The 6,475-nt window shown below is 42.4% G+C and overlaps 1 long non-coding RNA gene across 1 annotated transcript in view; it reads left to right on the forward strand.

Moving 5' to 3' along the window:
* LOC109933606 overlaps positions 1 to 2,238 on the forward strand; it is a 54,538-nt gene extending 52,300 nt beyond the window's left edge. The window contains exons 6-7 of the long non-coding RNA XR_007264342.1: positions 444 to 581; positions 1,935 to 2,238. This is a non-coding gene — a long non-coding RNA (uncharacterized LOC109933606). The remainder of the gene's footprint in view (positions 1 to 443; positions 582 to 1,934) is intronic.
* Positions 2,239 to 6,475: the final 4,237 nt, after the last annotated feature.

The following is a 6,475-nucleotide window of genomic DNA, read 5'->3' on the forward strand; positions in this document are numbered from 1 at the left end:
TGATGCTGCTTGGCCTGCTGTGTTCATCCAGCTCTACACCTTGTTATCTGTAATACAGTCCTACCCAGATATGCCAACATCATAGATTTGTTCTAATTTTGTCCACAGAAGCTGTTTGCTGAAATAAGGAGACACAATATTAAAACAAAATTCAAAAATTTGAATGTTTGGAGGAAGCCACATAAGAACATGAGGGAGAAAGAAATAGGAGCACTGCTAATAGTTCATCTCATCCTAAGATAGGAAGTGCCCCCAAAAATGCAACATTTACCGATTGGGCCAAATGGGTGTTATGTGCCATAAATTTGACGACAATTTATTTCCCTCAATTTTTATTAAACCAAAAGTCGTTTTAAATGTGATTCTTGTCCTTTTTGGATTTGTGTTAGTAATTTATTGGAATACTCAGCTGCTTCTTCAATTTCTTTTGAATGTTCCCACAGAGAAATAAATGTTTGCAATCCTGCCCACATAATAAACACCTCTCTGGATGTCATGGAGATGAACCACCATCTGACTCTTCAATATTGTGTCCAAGTTCCTCGGCTTCCTGACTCCTGTCTTGACCCTTCTTGACTGAGGTAACAACATCTACATCTATCAAGCACTGCTCATTTGTCTCCGCATTAACTGCAAAGGTTATGAACTCTTTGCAAGTCTGAAGGGTCATACAGAATCCAAATTGTGGCTTGCTTAACAAATGACCCCACAGGTCTAAAGGCTGCCAACATTTCATGAGTGAAATGTTTTCAGCAGTGATGTGCACGATTTTAAATTACCTCTTGATCTACTGGTGGGATTAAGGGCACACTATTCGGAGGAAGAGAAATCTAGTATTTCTGATGATGGCTAATTAAAGGATGGATATAGCAGTCATCAATGGCTAACTCTTCTTGGTCTCAGCTTTGTCATTATACCATTGAGTTTCTATAAGAGAAAATCAGATGTTATGCAGACTTTGATGTTAGCTTCATAATTTAAGGCAATTAGCAAAACGACAAGAGGTGATATGCTGAGAAATATTTTTATGTAATGAATTATGATCTAGAACACGCTGCTGAAAGGGCAGTGGAAGCAATTTTAACAGTAACTTCCAAAGGAGAATTGCATAAACACTTAAAAGGTGAAGAAGAAAGAAAAGAGGACTTAGGATAATTGGACAATCTTTCAAAAAGCTGGTTTACACACAATCAGCTAAAGGCCTTCCAACTATGTAAGGTGGGCAGATGTATAATCGTCTTAATAATGAATAGTTGTTATTTTATCTGTTTCATTCATCAACTATCCCTTTGAATCAAGCAGTATCTTTTCTTGGAGGTCATCACCTTTTCTTCATCTTGACTGAGTCAAAATCCTGGAGCTCCTGCAGTAACAGAAATGTCTGAATATCTTCAGCACATGGACTGCAACAGCTGAAAAAGGCATTTCTACCACCACCCCCCGCCTTCCCTAGACTCGCTTTATGAAGGTGGAAACAAATGCTAGCATTGGTATTTCCACCAGCAAGGAGAGGTATTGATCATGCTAGAGAAAGTTTGCCAGACTTATGTTCTATCCTTTTACTCAGATGCATTGAAGGTGCAAGCGTTTGAGGCTAGTTTATGTTTCATTTCACTTTTAGTATCTGATTATGGGCACTTCCAACAAGGCTGATTTACAAACCTGATAAGCAGCGTCAACTTCTCTCATTATCTCATGTGAAGGTTAACATATAGGTTCAGAAAAGAATAATACCATTAAGAATTCACAAATGTTGCCAGTTCACACACGCTAGTGTTTCTTCTCTCAGTGACATACACAGTAGGTATTTGGTATTAAGGGGAGATAAAATGGACTTGGGCTTCACTTTTGTTTCATCATGTTGATCTGAACAATTTAGGATGAATTCATACAGCAGAATATCTTCAATGTTTTGTATTTCTTATCATTTTCAGGACATGAACACTATCCAGCTATCCAACTGAAGGTGGGAAAGAAACAGCCATTTCTATGTATTTGCAGTTTGGGAGGAGTGAAGACTGGGTTGTAAATGCATCATGAAAGGTGTGGCCACGTTGAAGCTTGGCTCAAAGAGAAAGAATGGCTGTTTAAGTAAAGTCCAGAATGGCTCTACTCACTCATGGTTCCTTGACTCTTGTGGGCGTTCTTGCCTCTAACTCCGCAGGTCACAGCTTTACTAAGTGAGACAAGTAGATTTACATACAGACGTTTCATTACCATACTGAGTAACATCATCAGTGCGGCCTCCGATGAAGCAATGTTGTTCTACTCCGCTTGGTATTTATATGACCCGGTCTGTTAAGTTGGGTTGTGTCATTTCTGCTTTTAAATCAAAAACTTAACAGACCGGATCATATAAATACCAAGCGGAGTAGAACAACATCGCTTCATCGGAGGCCGCGCTGATGATGTTACTCAGTATGGTGATGAAACGTCTGTACGATAACCAGACAGCTCAGCGAGCAAGCCAACAACCTCATCCACGTCCTGAGCTACAAATCGTCACAAGAACCTCAAGTAGATATACCCCAATGTTCTGTCCAATAGCCATTTATCAAGCAATATCACTGAAACATTATCGGGTTATTGTCACATAGCCACAATGGAAGCTGTGTATGAACTGGCTGCCCTGTTTCCTTTAATTGAGCAGTGATAACGCTTCAAAAATACTCAATTGGTTGTAAAAAGGCAAAGATAAAGTCATTATAATCGTGCCAGGGCTGTTGTCTCATTAGAGACAGAGATGACTGGTGGTGACTTAACCTGATGGTCACCACACCTCAGGCAAGGGGAGAGGTTGAGAAGGAGAATCCATCCTGGTAATCTCAGCTGGTAAAGGAATTGAACCCACGATGTTGCTGTTACTCTGCATCAAACCAGTTGTACAGCCTTTCTTTCGCTGTTGAAGCACTGTGGAACATCCAGTGATTTGGAACTGTGCTATATAAATTTTGAAGCAGCAAAGGGGTTTAACATTTCACCTGAAGACCTGAAGTGCCTCTAACAAAGCAGCACTCACTCAGTATTGCAGTGGAGTATTTGCATACAGATAAATACACGTTTGTGGAAGGAGGTGGGCAGCAGAGTTGGAATCTAATTTAGTGAATCATCCAAATGCACACTTACCAACTTAACTACTTTCACCAAACCTTTTATCAGCATGTTTCCTAACATTGTGCATACTATTGTTTGCAACAGCAATGGTTTACTTAATGCTATTAAAATTAAACGTGCCCTTGAGGGCCAATTTATTTAACACCACAAAGCTATAAAAATGCCTTAAATCTACACTACCTGCAGCTGCAGAGTTGAGATCAAATGGAGACTCTATGGATGAGATCATCATTTTTTGAGGATCAGGTTGGTGTTTGACTAGGGAACAAAGCAAAATGAAAATCTCATTATAAAGGACCATGGAACAAATACACGAGAAAGGGAAAGAGAAAGCAGGGCTGTTAGAGTATAATTTTGTCCTAATTTTTACTCATCCCGGTAGCTAGTAAAGCAATCTATTGTGAAATAGGATTAATATTTGAAATTTTATTTTATTATCTAGTTGACTCCTCGTATTTCTTGTATACCGATCTTGACTTTGCACACTATTGAGTCACTCAACTTGGAAATAAAAATTGAGAGAGATGTAACACAGGCTCCCGATTTATTATTCCCCAGTTTATACAATCGCTCAACGTTAAGGTCTACCCTAATGACTCAAGCCTTTTCACAGACATTGGCAATCTTAGAATACCAAACAGAGGCGATCTCTCTTTTTAATGAGCGTCTAGACAGGGAGCGCAGGAGGCTATAGAGACAGCTGTGCCTGTTCCTCCCTTTACCCAACATCCGCATGCAGTCTGTAGGGAGTAATCGGCTGTGGAAACTTTGCATGTTTGCTTCGGCTCTGTTGCTGTAACATGGCTATAGGTTGCAGGTGAAAATGCAGTCATGGGCTGAAGTTCTTTTGAGTAGATTCCACAATCACAGGATTCTTCTGTACGACCCAAGTTCAGAATGCTATCCTTTCTGGTCATCTCTCATGTATCACCTTTCACTAGAGTGTCATGTCAGAAATCAAGCCCCACTGTTACAAGTTAAACATTTGAAAAAGTATGCAAAGAGTTCCCAATTTACATGACTTTCAGACTCAAGTTGACAGAAAGCATGGCTCAGGCTTTTGTAATTAACAAAAATGACTGTTAATTACAAGTAATTAGATTCTTGTAAACAATTATGAAACACAGGCAGAGAACTGTTTAAATTAAAACTCTAATTCCCTTATAAACTCCCCTATCATACACATACAGACAGGAAACAAATGCATGGGTGTTATGGGTAGAGTAAAAACTAGGAAAGCAGTCCAGTGGTTCCTGTTTACAAATCTGCTGAGATGGATGTTATGCTGAACGGAACACTGGTCTTTCTTCTTTGGATGCTTTGTAGGAGGCACAGGGACTGTTTCACACTTATAACAGGTCCCTGACATTAATTAAAAGTCATAGCTTACAGCAACGGATGAATGAAACATAACCTGGTTTTCTTCAAGATTTAGAGATAACAAGGTGCAGAGCTGGATGAACACAGCAGGCCAAGCAGCATCAGAGGAGCAGGAAAGCTGACGTTTCGGGCCTAGACCCTTCTTCAGAAATGGGGGAGGGGAAGGGGGTTCTGAAATAAATAGGGAGAGAGGGGGAGGCGGATAGAAGATGGATAGAGGAGAAGATAGGTGGAGCGGAGACAGACAGGTCAAAGAGGCGGGGATGGAGCCAGTAAAGGTGAATGTAGGTGGGGAGGTAGGGAGGAGATAGGTCAATCCAGGGAGGACGGACAGGTCAAGGGGGCGGGATGAGGTTAGTAGGTAGGAGATGGGGGTGCGGCTTGAGGTGGGAGGAGGGGATAGGTGGGAGGAAGAACAGGTTAGGGAAGTGGGGACGAGCTGGGCTGATTTTGGGATGCGGTAGGGGGAGGGGAGATTTTGAAGCTTGTGAAGTCCACATTGATACCATTGGGCTGCAGGGTTCCCAAGCAGAATACGAGGTGCTGTTCCTGCAACCTTCGGGTGGCATCGTGGCACTGCAGGAGGCCCAGGATGGACATATCATCTGAGGAATGGGAGGGGGAGTTGAAATGGTTCGCGACTGGGAGGTGCAATTGTTTAGTGCAAACCGAGCGTAGGTGTTCTGCAAAGCGGTCCCCAAGCCTCTGCTTTGTTTCCCCTCACGTATCCTCACTTACCACCCCACCAACCTCCGGATCCATCCAATCCCTAACCTGTCCTTCATCCCACCTATCCCCTCCTCCCACTCAAGCCCCACCCCCATCTCCCACCTACTAACCTCATCCCGCCCCCTTGACCTGTCCGTCCTCTCTGGACTGACCTATCTCCTCCCTAAGTCCCCACCTACACTCACCTTTACTGGCTCCATCCCCGCCTCTTTGACCTGTCTGTCTCCTCTCCACCTATCTTCTCCTCTATCCATCTTCTATCCGCCTCCCGCTATCTCCCTATTTATTTCAGAACCCGCTTCCTCTCCCCCATTTCTGAAGAAGGGTCTAGGCCCGAAACGTCAGCCTTCCTGCTCCTCTGATGCTGCTTGGCCTGCTGTGTGCATCCAGCTCTACACCTTGTTATCTCAGATTCTCCCGTATCTGCAGTTCCTACTATCTCTTCTTCAAGATTTAGGTAGTTTTGACTGCAGAGAGCAGTGGGAACTCCTGAACTGGTAGAACCCTTTGGTTCCAGCACGTCTGCAAACGTCTTTGATCACGTCTTGGAACCAGCAGTTATGTAAACCGTGCTTGCAGTGACTGTCAGGTTATTTGCTTTCAAAACATGCATCAATCCTTAGTTTTTTGACTAGTTCCTTTCTCATTTCGGCACCCAGTTAAAAATACAGAAAAATAAAACTCACGCTTTACAACTAGCATTCTTGAACTGGAAAAGTAGACTCTTAAAAAGGGACAGAGATTATTGAAGGGGTTAATGTTGGAGACTGCATTAAGCTCCACCCAGTCTATAGCCTTGGATGGGAAAACCAGGTGTCTAGCTCAAGCTTCTTAGAGATAAATCTGTCATCAGGTTTTCCCAATAGTCTTAGTTTTTATATACACTTATACCTCCTGTTATCGTGCAATTAACTACGTCTTGTTAAGAAAACAGCCTTTTCCTCTCTAGACTCACTGCATTATCCCCTACTGTTGTTAACCCAACAGGCCCTTAGGCTGAGCACAGAAAATAGGATTATTTCAGTAATCCACCCCAACTATTTGCAGGTAATGGTTGGTTCCACAGTGAGTGAGGCCCACAGTGTTAGACTGAGGTTAGAAAGCCTCTGGATGGTATTTATCATTTAGACCCAGGCCTAACTGCAGGCTGTGGCTAGGCCTGAGAGCCTGCATCGGTGGTTCCAAACACCTTTGTGGAGATAAGACTTTAGACTTAAAGATCTGGAAGTTTTTCTTACCTTTTGGCTTTAAA

The sequence above is a fragment of the Rhincodon typus genome, chromosome 21 (genome assembly GCF_021869965.1).
Source record: "Rhincodon typus isolate 14 chromosome 21, sRhiTyp1.1, whole genome shotgun sequence".
In the NCBI taxonomy this organism is placed as follows: domain Eukaryota; kingdom Metazoa; phylum Chordata; class Chondrichthyes; order Orectolobiformes; family Rhincodontidae; genus Rhincodon; species Rhincodon typus.